General features: G+C 40.2%; 1 pseudogene; it reads right to left on the bottom strand.

Moving 5' to 3' along the window:
* Window positions 1–15399, bottom strand: part of LOC145983652 (b(0,+)-type amino acid transporter 1-like) — a 110205-nt pseudogene that overhangs the window by 47594 nt on the left and 47212 nt on the right.

Here is a 15399-nt window from a genome sequence, read left to right as displayed (position 1 = left end):
AGCAGTTATTTACATTTTCTTAAAGAAACAATGGGAAACACTTTTTGACTGTTCTTTTTTGGTGGGGGTTTTCAAGGTGGGTTTTTCTGGAAAAAAAGAATCAGGGAATCTGTGCTGGGCCCACCTGTGCCAACCTGTTACACAGAGAGCCAGTACCTATAATGTTTTATACACAATTTCTGTAAGGGAGGTAAAGTGTTAAAATTCATGAATACACTGGAATATTAATTGCAATTAGATTTTCACTTCTTTCCATCAATTCCAGCCTCCTTGCCAGGAATTTTATGGGATAACATGCAAAGGAATGGGTGCCAGGTTTTTAATACACTTCATTCAATTATTACAGTTCCCTGATGATGATCAGACTGGTGGGAAAAGAAGGTGTGCCCAAAATTTTCAATTTATTCATAAATAATGGCAAAACAGAATTTATCAAACATTTAAATGTGTACAAAATGTTTGAGTCATGTGCTGCATTTCTTAAAAATTAAGTTTGGAACAGATTAATCTACACTTTATGGGCTGTCAGTTCTCTGGATTGAGTGACACAAATATATAATTTGGCTCGCTACTTGGTTCTTGCTCTGGGTCCCCCACCACTGTCACTGAAACAAGCAGAACAAGAGAAAACACCATGTCTAGTTGTTACAGTACAATGACTACTAACAAAATTATTTGCATGTCATTTGGGGAAGTGGGGGGCATGTTAATTACCAAGAAACATATGAAAGTCTTTGTGGATGTGAAGAGGACACAAGGTGATCAGGTCTGACATTCTTCTTGATTACAATTTTTGGGAGAATACCTGGATATTCCTCTGGATCAATTTTGTAATGCGAGAGAACTCACATTCATTAGTTATGAAGATGACTTAATCATTTAGTTAATCATGAAGTGCTTGTCACACTATATAAATTATCAATATCAGTTCTTATTGATATCAATGAAAATTTCAATATACTTCAAATATATTTTAAATGTCTTTTTCATACTGTAATTCCAAATGAATATTTACCTGCAGTATAACAGCTGGAGCAGATGTTAACCACCTTACTTGAACGTATGAGAAAGCCTTGATCATGTGTCCTTCTCTGGCAGCTACAAAGCATAACCTGCAAAAATATTTCCATGTTTATTTATTAAGTCAAATTAATACTTTGCCATAGTTGAATGATTTGGGTAATGGCACATGCACATATGATAAATTAAGTAGCCAACTGAAACAATTACATGAACAAGCAGAGAAGTGGGGTTGTTTGTGGACTCACCTACACTTGTTATGAGATCAGTAATTTCGCAACTCTTTATTCAAGGTTTTCGAGAAGTGTATTGAGCCTGCATCCTTGTCACACAGGTTTGAATGCTAGTGGATATACGAGGTCATGCCATAATTATTGATCAGTATGCAACAAAAAACAACTAGTGAAGGCCCTCCACATATTATCTGGCACAGGCATCAGTCACCATCAGCAATGTAATATTTCACAGTTAGAATGAATGGACCACTCTATTGTAGGTGGACTGACATCTCTTGTCTGTGCCAAAGCTTCTGAACAAGTCACGTGAATTAAACCAGTTATCAAGGATCTCCCGATCCCATTTCAGGACAAAAGTGCTTACCATAGCAGCAGTGGCAGCATTTACTGGGGGAATGGGGGCAGTTGCACTACACTTTTTTCCACTTTTGCCCCTGTACAATGCTATCTACTTATCTACCAAGGAAAAGTGAACTGTCTTTGCCCTCCAATTTTAGCATCTTGCACCGCCAGTTTTGGAACCCAATTGCCACTACTGCATAGCAGTCATATGGGAACGAGCATTGTCATGTAGAAAAAAGGTAATTTTGCAGGAGGTGTCCTCATTTCTGACAAATTGCAGGATTTTTCAGTTTTGTAGGGATTGGGTCTCAGTGGCACAGTATACACAAATCATACTGACCTCAACAAGTCAGCACAGTGACTAAAAAATCACTCCATTTTTGAAATTGTCATAAACAGATTTGTGCAGCATTTTACATAATATTGAATAATTAATGTGTAAGTTATTATGTTATTGATGTTATGCTAAATCAGATGTTTACTGAATCATTCAAAAACATTTTTGCAATTTCATCATAAACCTCAAAAATTGCATTCTTTTTATGTTTTACCTTTATATATTCATCATGACATTTTTAGATGGAAATATTCTATTTGAATAAATACATTTACTAATCTCATTGTTTTATCCTTTCTCCATCAATGAACATATTATCTCGTACGTACATTTCAAGTTGAAAATACCGAAATATAAGAAAGTAATAAATTTTGTGGTGTTCTAAATTTTCCTAAATCACAGTAGGTTGAACAGTGTCTGTAATATACATCTACGAATCTTCTATATGACATAGCACCTGGTTTACCATCATAGAGACTTTTTCAGGAAGCCCTCAAGTGTCAACCTCCCTTTCATGTAGTACCCTGGACTGTACTTTGCAGACTAACATTGCTCTAGTGGCTGGACTCTCAGCCACTATAATCCTCTGTGGGATTTGTGTTGTGGGCTCTCCATGTCAGTGTTTGAAAGTAACTAGTGACAGGTACACTGTCCTATGTAACTTAGTAAGAGGTGGAATTTTTTTGTTGGAAATAATTTTAGGTTTCAGCGTTCTCAAGTAGGTAGGAATGTTATTTTTTCAACAAGTAATACATTTGTAAAAGCATTAGCAAACAAACATCACAACATTGAAGTATCGATATTGAACTCATTCACTTGATCAGTTCCAAAACAAAAATGAATTAATATATGTACACAGTAATGGGCCTCAGACATATTGAAATATCTATAGTCTTATATTCAATAAGTCCCAGACTAGATTTCTGGTGGGGGTGTCAAATCTCACTTCAAACTGTAAGCCCAGTCCTAATCAGTTGTTCTGATCATAAAGTGACAATGAACTTTATTTTGTTGAGTTGATGTTTTAAGTCCAGTTTATGCACAGTAAGGCTAATCGGGACTGGATATGCAGTTTAAAGTGGGATCTGAACCACTATGTGCCTCCACCGGGTATCAAACATGGGACCAAACTTATTTTGTTAAGATACAAATTTTAATTGGTAATTTTCGGCAGCTTTTAAAACTAGGATGACAAATTTTTAAAAAATGTGTTGTACAAAGTTTTTTTTTTATATTTAAGTGAAACACAAAGGAGAAGTGTGGTTCGAACCCATTTCCAATTCTAAATATTTGAGGTAACCTCTAACGAGCATAAAGAAACATACACTCGTGTGCGTGTGCAGAAACAACCTCTGGGGCAGAGTGTTTAACACAGAACCAGGGGTCCTGGGTTCAAATCCTGCCTTGTCATTGGTGTTCTTTGTGAGTGACCCTTCATCAAATTTATCATATCTTACTCAGTCTCATCATCGTGATTACCCAAAAATTGCAGAAAAGCTACATGAAATAACCTAATTCAGTTATGTGTACACACACACACACACACACACACACACACACACACACACACATACACCATAACAGGCACACATACACACACATATGCACACACACACACACACACACATATGCACACACACACGAGAGAGAGAGAGAGAGAGAGAGAGAGAAAGAGATATTAGGTGATATAAATCATTATCTCATGCTCATAGACTTAGTTAGGTATGGGCTGGGGAGGCTAAGTCCCCCCTGAACCAGACATTAGGCCCCTCAAATGCATGAGACATATGCATAAAATAATTAAGGAAAGAGAAACTGCCATAAAAATGAAGAATTCATAACGAAACTTTACATCTGAGAATTAACAATTTCATGTGTTACTGTTGTGGTGTGACAGTAACATTTAAGGAGACAAGTTCAAATCATGCTTTGATTCAGAATACAAGAGAAGATAGGTCCAGGGGTTGATCTGTATGGGAGACACCTCCCCCCACAGTCCTCAATTATTCCACTATCTGGTTACGAATGATATCCCAACCAGGGATACTTATTTCCCACTCACTGAGTATGTAAACAATATTATATAATATATCATTCTATCACCAACACTGCATGTTGTTCAAATCACAATATGTTTTGTAATTATTTAACATCCCTTTTTGCAGATGAACTATTGGACATTTCTTTTATAATATTTTCTTTAGTTCTCTGTAAAGTTAAAGTGCATGTGTATTTTATGGAAACCATATATTCCACACAATGTTTCAGAGTTGGGCATCGAGCAAACGTACTGAGACTATTAAATTTGAGAAAGGAAAAAAGCATAGACAAAATGATCATAGAAAACATCTTTGAATGTCATAGTTGGTATCCTTTTCAAGCAACCTAACCAGGGTTATGTAAAAGTGTTTTGGTCGAGAATCCATATTTAAAAATCTCTTTTTCAGGAAAATTAAATAATCTCTCACCTAAATTGAGAATTTATACATTCATCATGTGATTATTTATTAGTAGAGCCCAGAAGTTCAGCCATTTATCTTCGTTAAAATAGGCAGGCAAAAAGGCATTTATAATGTGGAAAATAGGCACTAAAATGAAAAAAAGGCAAAATAACCGAAAAAAGGCACTTTTGGAAGTCACTTACTTTTAACTATAATTTCTGGCAAAATGTTAAAATCTACATTGGGAAGAGCATTTCAATTTTCTCCACCTTGATTTCACATAACTACAAGGTGTTTTTTAAGTTCTCAACATTCATTGATAGTCGTCTGTCAGAGAGAATGTTTTTCATAATAGAAAATGATCTTTCTACTTCGACAGAAGTTATTGGAGTATACATAAAACAAGCTAATGTAGCTGGACTCATTTCGGTAACAGCATTTTCACCTTTTAGAATATCACAAATTGTTTTCAATTGTTTCAGGTCCTCATTTGCACTCACTACCCGTTTGCACTTTTCCACAACAGCTGACCCCTTTTCTCCTGGCAGTTCCATCATCTGCTGCATAGATTCCTCGAATATTTTCATGGATGCTATAAGAGTCTCGCCACTTTTCTCTAGCTTTGAAATTGTCTCGTGCAAAAATAAACGACAGTTCATTCTTCAGTTCTGAATAGCACAAGAGTTTTTTCACTTCACGAATTGAAGCCGCTTCATTTTCTGGAAGAGCATCGATCACCTCACTGATTTTTTCAAGGTTGTTAGCATAATATATAGCTGCTGATATCCAGGTTCCCCATCTCGTCAATATATAGCTGCTGATATCCAGGTTCCCCATCTCGTCAAGACTGGTTGCAGAGGTAAACTAAGCTGAGGCCCAACTTGCTGAAATTTTCGGGTTCGAGAGGGAGATTTCAGAAATATCTTCTTTCGAAATCAACCTGTCCACTTCTGGGTGCAACACTAACTTCTTCAGCGATTCTGTGCATTGCGTGGACTACACATGTGATATGAAGCATGTTCGGTGTTCGGGAAGAGAATTTTCAATGCTATGGCAGCCTTCTTCATATAGGGAGCTGCATCATTGATAAAAAGTAACAAGTCATCATGATGTACACCATCTGGCCAGAGCAGATTTAGGGAATTTGAGAATAAATGAGCTAATGACGAACCATTGGCTCTCTCTAGTTGTTCTGACGTGAGAAGAAATGATGAGGATTCTCTGCATGTTGGTTTCATAGTTCCTATGATGGCATTGGCTATGTAGCGTCCCATAGCGTCGGTACTTTCATCTATTGAAATCCAGATCTTCTTTCCACCAACTTCAGCACGAATTTTTTGCAGAGCTTCTTCGTAGCAGACGCTTAAATATGTTATCCGCAGCATAGATTCAGACGGCACCGTTTCTTTAGTGAATTTCTCAAGGAATTTCCTCAGTGACTTGTTTTCCACTTTCCAGAAAGGTAATCCTGCTTCCATGAAAGCTTTGCACAGTTCAAGAGAAAACTGAGATTGCTTGTTGGATGAAGTGCCCACTGTTGAAATTAGGGATATCTTCTTCTGTTCGATCATTTTAGCAGCTGCAGATTTATGTTTTGCTGTTGACACATGCTGAGATATAAAGTATTTTTTCTCATGGTTGATTGTTTTTTCACATATCTTGCAGAGAAGAATAGTACCGTCTGTCGAAAATGTGCTTTCACCAAATTCACGCACGTAACCATGTAACTTACCACTTAATGCCACTCTAAATTTCGGTATGATGACAACTAGACGATCTTTTCCCTCCAAAAATAGAGAACTTCATTTTGGAATCCATGCAAAGGCTCTTGGTCATTAGTGCTGTTTCTTGTCAATAACCTCCTGACACGGACGCTGGACGTGATGACGTAATTGTGCAGGTGTTCTTCAATAGGTTTTCAGCAGTCAATCATGCACAAGGGAATGTTAACCGAAAGGCAATATCCTAACTCAGCATGAAATACATTTTTCTCACACTTTTCTCCTTCAGCAATGTTGAAACATTCGTGAGTTCAATATTACTTAAATAAGCTGAAAATTATTCACATAATAAACGGAAGAAAAATAAATGCCAACAACGTTTTTTGGGAGAAAAAATAATTTATATACACATTTTTTTATATAAAATGGTCAAATTTCATTGAAAAAGGCAAAAAAGGCATTATAATTAGTAGGTGGAATGCTTCGTTCTGGAAGTACCCTTTGACCTACTTTTTATTTTACGACATTTTACGCACTAAACTAACCTACAATGAGAGAAAAATGGACAGAAAAAGCTCTGGCATTAAGCTATTTTTTACCTCCTGCAAATTTTGCTCTTATGCTAACTCGCCCTTTGACCTACTTTTGAAATGACTTACGACATTTTCCTATAAGGCTGCCTCCTCATACTGTAAGGTCCACCTCAGTGTAATCTACTACGACCTGCTAATAGGCTTCTGCTCTCAGCGTAATCCGTTTTTTACGCACTAAACTAACCTACAATGAGATAAAAATGGAGAGAAGAAGCTCTGGCATCACTTTTTTTAAGCTATTTTTTACTTCCTGCAAAATTTTGCTCTCGCCCTTTGACCTACTTTTGAAATGACTTACGACATTTTCCTATAAGGCTGCTGTCTCCTCTTACTGTAAGCTCCCTCAGTGTAATCTACCACGACTTTGCTCTCAGCGTAATCTGCCACGATGTTTTTGTTTTTTAAAACTCATGTGTGATCTTCTACGATGTGTGTATGTGTGTGTGATAATCAAAATTATTTTTGTTAAGGAAATCCCTGGCCCCTGCTACGACCTAACGGGGACCTCTCCTACGATGTTTTGGGCCCCTGCTACGATGTTTTTTCTGTAAATTGCTCCTCATGATGCAAAAATTGGTATTGTAGCGGTATTTGAAATCGACTGTGCTGTGTGAAGGGGAAAAATCTCTTCATGTTCACTGAACAATAGGAGACCGGAAGAGTACTTCCTGGATTTTCATCGAAAACGTGGGGTGATGATGTTCAGTTCAGACAATGGAATTGAGGGACTATTTTCTGATGCGGATTACGCCACTTTGCTCAACATATCACTCCTCGCATCCCCTTATAATCCGAAGCTCTGCCATGGAAACTTCCATATCATCTAGAGCGACTGTTCTTGCGAGTTGATTCTTGAAACTAGCCAAACAGACGTGAAAGGGATTGTGGATGGGACTCCCATGAAACAAGCCAAACAGCCCTTAACGTATTGTGGAAGAAAATACACTCGCAGAACACAAAGTATAAAAGTTTTTTTTTTCCTGTTGAGTGTGTGTTCCAGAGAAAAGTAAGTACCTTGCATGATATGTTTACTTATGGTGTTTTGTTTTGCGAGTTGATTCTTGAAACTAGCCAAACAGACGTGAAAGGGATGGTGGATGGGACTCCCATGAAACAAGCCAAACAGCCCTTAACGTATTGTGGAAGAAAATACACTCGCAGAACACAAAGTATAAAAGTTTTTTTTTCTTGGCTCTCTCTCTTCTCTCTCTCTCTCTCTTTCTTTCTCTCCTCTCTCTCTTTTTGTTGCCAGATAAAAAGTTTGTAGCTTGCATGATGGTGTTTTGTTTTGCGAGTTGATTCTTGAAACTAGCCAAACAGACGTGAAAGGGATTGTGGATGGGACTCCCATGAAACAAGCCAAACAGCCCTTAACGTATTGTGGAAGAAAATACACTCGCAGAACTACACATACATTTTAGCATGCATTTTTTTTGTTTGTGTACTGTTGTTGATAGGAAAAAATGTGTGTGCGGGACACATTATTAGGCCATTTCTTTATTGCGTTTGATATCAAGTGGAAAGTGTGGTTCGGATCTTAACTGTTTTAACTTTTTATACTCAGAAAAAAAACTGTAGGTCTATTCCTGCTCAGCTTATGGCTTGTGGTACTACGTAAATCACAAAACGGTCGACTGTGCTGACTATAGATTTTTTTATGAATGTGAATTTTCAGCTCAAGGCTGACTATGATTGCAGTGGGAGGGGGGGGTTGTTTCTGTCCGCTGTGTCTCGCAAACAAAAAATAACCGGTTGCGTGGTGCTGACCACATCACATATGCGAGTTGTTCTGAATCCAAAGGCGATAGAGTTAGGGGAGATCCGTGAAGGCACTAGACCAAAAAGTTACATTGTTGTAGGTCCCATAGGAGCCGAGAAAATCAATGTCTTGGAAAACGTCTTAAGACAAATATCTTAATCTTTAAGAAAGTCGACTTCCGGTCTGTCAAGATGTTACTTCCGGTCTGTCAAGAAAATTTTCTTAAGACAAATATCTTAAGACGTTTTCCAAGATATTGATTTTCTCGGCTCCTAATTGAGCTAGGATGATGATTGTGGGTTTGTTGGATAGGTTTTGATGATAACTACTCGACTACAAGCAAGCGCCCCCTCAAGTTTTTTTTTTTACGAAATTCGAGTTTTGTTCCTGCATCCTAATGGAGTGCTTTGGACGTTTTTAGATTAACAATTTTGTAATAGGGATTGTAGAAAAGCTATTCTTGCTCGACGAAGGCGATATTTAAAACTGCTCTGTGACCCTCTCGTTCTTCACGTCGTACGCGAAAGACTTCTCTGCAATCAGGATGACGCTACACACGGTGTCCTCGGGCAAGGCATCGTGGAACTCGCAGACGACCTTGATGTTGGTGCGATCGTTGACCACGACCTGCTTTCTCTTAGATGTGTTGATGACGGTCATGGGTCTCTGTGCTTTGAATTCGCTGGGCGTGTAATACATGTCCACGCTTCCCTCGGTCACGCGTTTGTAAGCCGAGAACGCTTCGTAAAGTTTGAGGTAATCGTCTTTGGTCATGTCGAGGTTGTAATTCTCGCGCGGGAACACTTCGTTCCTACCATTCTTCAGATAAACGTTCTTGATCTTGCAGTCGTCGAATTTGCTGGAATCTTTTTCCTGATTCTTGTCCCTCCCGGTCTGAAAGAGCACTACGACGAAATCTGGCATGTCGAACTGTATGTTGTTGAACTGCGTCGTCACGTCGAATTCCATGTGACTTCCCGACGCCAACTTCTGCACGCACTGGTAACCGTGAAAGTGAATCGGCACCTGCGGACTCTTCAATATCTCGGCTTTGTACTTGAGGGCGTAGTTCGTTTCGTATTCCACGATCGGCATTCTCAACTCCATGCTCCGGATGACGCACTTGGCTGCTTCGGGTAAAGTGTTGGCTATCGGCGTGCCGTCGGCGTTCAAGTTGGTGTATCGCATCAGTGCGTCGTTGTCGTTGGCCGCTCTTCGAAACGTGATCCTCAGTCCTCCCTTCCACATGATCTCCTTGTAGTCCGAGAAGAATCCCGGAAGAAGACGCATGGGAAAGAGCACCGTGTGACTTCTCGTCGATATTTTGGTCCCCGCTTCGAATCCTCCCGCCTGGTAGTATGCCGCGTCCGTTTTGGATAATTTCAATGTTCCCACTGCCGTCGACGTGATGCCTGGATAATCTATTCTGTCGATGACGGTGTTGTGTTTCCTCACCTCCACCTGCGAGAACAGGTGAGGCACGAAGTTGTCCACGAGTATCAAATTTGCATTGGGCGGAAACGCGTCTCCGCTTTCCTTTTTCACCACGTCGAATTGAAGGTAGAGGTCCGCTCTGTGAGGATGAACGAACCCGTCGCCTACGTCCACGTCGTATTCGATCTCCCTGTTCGCTTCGTTCAAATTTGCGAACGTGCGACGGTTGGGAGGAAAAGATTGCAATTCGTAACTTTCGATTTGCTCCATTTTCACTATGTGTGTTATTTATTATACGTTGATCTCCACGATGGCCGTCGTAGTGGCACCTGCGAAATCCACCACGTCTCCTTTCTCGTTCGTCACCACCAACTCTATGTCGTCTATGCGGTTGCGACATACTGGAAAATAGATCGGCGAAGAAGGTGTGTAGATGATCGGTTCCATGAACTCGGAACTTGGTTTGAAAGTGGCTATGATTCCCGTCTGCTTGTGACTTCCCAGCAACCCCCCGTCCGAAGATTTCGTGATCATTCCTTCCGCCACGTTGCAGTGTACGTTCAGAGTCTCTATGGCCAAGAATTTTGGAATGTTGGTTGCTACGTGCTTGATGCCAGCTTCGAGTTTTGTGTCGTTTTCGAAACCTAAAAGTTCTCCCATCGTGCCCAGGTCCACGGTGTCCGTAGCCGACACGATTTCCACTCTGTGCGTGACCGAATTTTGAGAAAGGTACGTGCCTTTGGGTAACTGAGCTTGCAAAGTGGAAAGATTATATTGACCTGGCGTGACGACGATGTGTTCGCTTCCGACGCTAATTTTGTTGTTGTGCTGCGTGACGTTAGGTATGAGGTACATGCTGTAGAATGCACGCAGAGCTACGGATTTAGGATAGACGATGTCGTCGTGCAGCGTGAGTTTCAAGATCGAAGATTCGCTCGTGAGATGGAACACGCCCATCGTGTTTAAGGTTCCACAATGCTTTCTGGAAATCTTCCACCTGCGGCTTATTTATTTTAGAGAGAAACGCGAGCATGGAGAGACAGAGATGACCGCAGTTCAAGTCTCCGAAATTTTGAATGCGTTCGTCGTTGTAGTATATAGAGGTTTTGTTCGTTTTCAGATAATGGACTAAATTTGTAGGTGGAACGCCTCCGAAAGAATCGAAAACGAATGCTTTGTTGTTGTCGTTTTTGTGGTAACATATCCAATGCGTGCCTGGATTTTCTTGACCGTCCAAGTTGACTACTCCGCATTCTCTTTTTTTAACGCTTGAAGGTAACGAGTCAGACATGAAAACTCCTCTGAAGTGTTTGATTCGTAATGGTTCGATCAGAGATTCAATGTCTCGGTTGGTGAGTGCTGTTTCTTTTTTTTAAACTTTTTCATTACGCCCACCCCCTTGCCCCCTTTCTTCTCCATGGCCAGGTTGTGACGTTTCTGTTCTTCCAATTCCGCCTTGTTCTTCTTCGAGTCGATGACGGTTTTCGCGATGGCGGCGCTTCCGCCGGCCAAACTTCCAACGGCCCCCAATGCTGCCAGGATGGCCGGGATGCTGAATATGAAACCTCCGATCTTTTGCTGTTTCCGCGAACGCTGCAACCGTCTCAATTGTGGAGTGCTGAGAAGCAATTTCATTCCGTGTCCTTTGGTCAAGCAAGAACGTTTCTTCTCGCGTTGTTTCTTGGTGAGTAACCCATCGAGGGCACCTAGATTTTTAAGATTCGAATATGGTATTTGGTACACGACACCTTTGGGCTTCATGTTTTTTTGATGCTATATGTTATCTGGGAAAGAGAACAACTTTTTTTTCCGTTAGGTTTACGATGTGTGTTATTTATATCGTCTCACTCAAAACAACTGTGGCGATGTGTTATTTATATATATGTATTCTGGGAAAGAAAAAAGTTTTTGCTTCGCCTAATGCTATCATGTGGTTTACAAGATCGACAGTTTCAATGTTCGACGCGTACCAGTCTTCGGTAAATCTTCTTCTCCCCTGCCTCCACTCGTGCAGCTACTCAATTTTTTTGTTTGCGGCTCGAAAGAGAGTCTCTGGGGATCGGAACATATTTTTCATTCCGCTTATTTCTCGGAAGTGATCCATGAAAATCATTTTGCACGGTGAACGAAATTCTGGCGTTACTTTACACAAGTCTATGAGTTTAGTTACATCCCCGTCGAACGTGAACGTAAATATTTTGTGCAACACTTCGGGAGGAAGTTGACTTATACAAGTTGACATTTTTTCATGGTATGTTATTTATATATATATTCCGGGGGTTGGGGTGTCCGTGATTAAACAAATTCTATTACGTGCTTCGTTTTCTTACCAAGAAGTTCCTTTGTCCCCTTGTACACGATTCGAGTTTTGTTCTCGATTAAAATAGCTAGCTTCTCGTCGGATAACATGATAGCGTATCGATCTGGTAAAAATAGACTGTATTGTCCGTTGAGCAACAGACGCACCTTGGGACCATACTGGGTAGAAACGATTGAACCGGAAGTTATCGTGTAAGGTTTGTCGACTTCCAATTCCTGAATTTTTACATACTCGACTGACAAATTTAGCATTTGTTTTAATGCTTGAAGATCACTCATTTTTTCAGTCGTCATATCGAAGAGAAATTTCAGGGTGTTAGAGAATTTTAATTTTTCACAATGTGTGTTATTTATATATACCGAAGAATTTTTTTTTTAGATCTCGGAGATTTTTTTTTCACGATGTGTGTTATTTATATATCAAGTTTTTTTTTTTACTTCTACATTTTTTTTGACAACTTTTTTTTTCTGACGGTAATAATTTTTCCACGTCAACTTTTTTTTTTGACGATAAAAATTTTTTACGATAAGGCAACTTTTTTTTCTGACGGTAATAATTTTTCCACGTCTAGTTTTTGGATGAGAAATTTTTTTGACGATAAAAAATTTTTACGATAAGGCGACTTTTTTTCTGACGGTAATAATTTTTCCACGTCAACTTTTTTTGATGAGACAATTTTTTTTTACGATAAAAAATTTTTACGATAAGGCAACTTTTTTTCTGACGGTAATAATTTTTCCACGTCAACTTTTTTGACGAGACAAATTTTTTTTGACGATAAAAATTTTTTACGATAAGGCAACTTTTTTTTCTGACGGTAATAATTTTTCCACGTCAATTTTTTTTGACGAGACATTTTTTTGACGATAACAAATTTTTAAGATAAGGCAACTTTTTTTTCTGACGATGTCCACGTCAACCTTTTTTTTTGACGAGACAATTTTTTTTGACGATAAAAATTTTTTCCATGGCAATTTTTTTTTTTGGACGTACATTTTTTTGACGTATATTTTTTTTGTCTCATATTTTTTTTGACACGTACATTTTTTTTGACACGTATATTATTATTTTTTTCACAGTGTGTGTAAGAGGAAGAAAACTCGTGCTTCGGAAAACGAGATGATGTGCGTTATAATATCTGCCATCTTCTGTTCAGACTTGCACCAATCATCCGTGTCCATCCTTTCGTTTATTTTTTTCCCTGCAGCCGAAAGAAGAGTGTCGAGATCGCCGCACCTCAGGCCGCTGATCTCCCGAAGATGGTCCTTGAGAACCATTTCACAAGGGATGCGAAATTCCGGCGTCGTTCTTGCTATGATTACAAGTTTATGTACATCCTCACAATCTCCGTTTACTGCGTGTTTCAATATTTTACATAGTAGCTCGGGCGACAAATCAGTTATACGAGACATGTTGTTATTATTTATTTATTTTTTACTCTATGTTATTTATATACCCCACCCAAGTTTTTGTTTCGTGTTCATGGCGATGGTGGTGCCCAGTGCGGCGACCCGTTCACCCAACGATGCGTCTCTGCTGACGAATCTTTCGAAAGCGGCATGTTCCAATTTCCTGTCTGCTTCGTGACGTGCATCCAGATCCGTCTGCGTGGTGTTGTAGGCGATGTCGTGATCTTTGCATGCGGCGTCCAACGGACTCACACCCTTGTCTCCTCTCTCCAATCTTTTCTCGAGTTTGGTACCCGGTCCGCAGTACTGGTAGCCAGGTAGATGCATCTCGAAAGGTAACTTGTTGATGATGTCGTTCACGAGTCCCTTTCCTTCGGCCACGTTCCAGAATCTCGGAGACAGCGTGTTGATGATTTTAATGAGGTAACCTATGCCCTTGTCGTTGTTCACGATGAAGTTGGAAAGTTTCGTGCTGATCATGTCCACGATGCCAACCTTCTCGTTGTAGAAATTACGATTGCCTGCATTCTCTTCGCCGGCTATCACCAACAATCGGTCCACGAGCTTCCTCACGTCGTCCACCCAAACGAATTCTTTGGGTAACGTGTTGTAGCGTTTGACGCCGCTTCCACTCTTCACCTCGTTCCAAATCGGTTTGATGAGATTCCTGTACTTCTCGCCGCTGCTCGATTTCACCCTATTCTGCGAGGCATCGTTGTTCTGGTACATGGCATCCGTCATGATCAGAATTTCCCTGTAACTCTGGTAATCTTCGTCGGTGTAATCTTTAGGCTGCTTTTTGGCAACGAGTTCCCACAGTCCCACCGTACCCGGATACCTGGTCCAACTATCCTTCTCGCCTAAATTAACTTTAATGTCGTTGCCTTCGAAGGTGACTTTCGATTTCCCAATCTTCCACACGACGCCACCCTCGTTGGTTTCCATGCTCGGATACAATCCGAACACCTCATCCTTGTCGAACTTCCCCGTGCTCAGGTAGTCTCGTGCCAAAGGTCCCAACTCGATCTTATCCGAAGACGTGCTACCTATGGCTCGACGTCGTGCCGGTACGTCCTTCAGTTCGAACGGCGTCGAAGGAATGCTCGAAATGGGCGTGGGTACAGCGTAGCTTTTAGCTGCAAGCGGTACGAGTTCGTTGATCAAATTTTTATTTTGTTCCGTGACGCCTTTCATTTCTTTACCTAGATCGCTGATGGCATCGATCACAGGTTGATCCTGACGTTTCTTCTCTTCGTAGAATGCGCGATTCTCGGATTTCCAACCTTTGAAGCGTTTCGCGAGGTAATCGCGAAGCTTAAGATTTTCGTCTTCGATTTTTAGTTTCGTCATAACGTTATTTTATACACGTCGTTTCTCACAACGTTGCAACGTTTAGAAAGACGTTGATTTTGTTTCTGTATTTTCCGTCGTTGGGTTTCCTCGTCATGTCGATCGTCGCGAATCCGAAATCGTCACTGTTCCAGCAAGAACAGCAGCAGCGTTCCGAAAATTGATTGTAGTTCATGTCTCCGCCTACGTAGTCATCGTACGCGTGCTTGAGGTTGGTGTGATCTTGACGAAACAAACATATGAAATTAGCGTTGTCGCGTAGTAACTGTTTTGGAATTTTGGAAAACGTTTGAGCTAGGTAGAAGCAATCCATTCCTTTGTGACGACCTTGCGTGAAAAAGTTGCGAATTTCATTTTGATTTTCCAGGATGACGTCGTCGAACACAACGACTGAATTTTCACGACAATCGTCGAGTGGTTTTATTTCCGAAGCGAAC

Source organism: Lepisma saccharinum, chromosome 2 (genome assembly GCF_977018435.1).
Source record: "Lepisma saccharinum chromosome 2, izLepSacc3.1, whole genome shotgun sequence".
Taxonomy (NCBI): Eukaryota; Metazoa; Arthropoda; class Insecta; order Zygentoma; family Lepismatidae; genus Lepisma; species Lepisma saccharinum.
The sequence above is the reverse complement of the archived record's forward strand: the minus strand, read 5'-3'. Positions and strand labels throughout refer to the sequence as shown.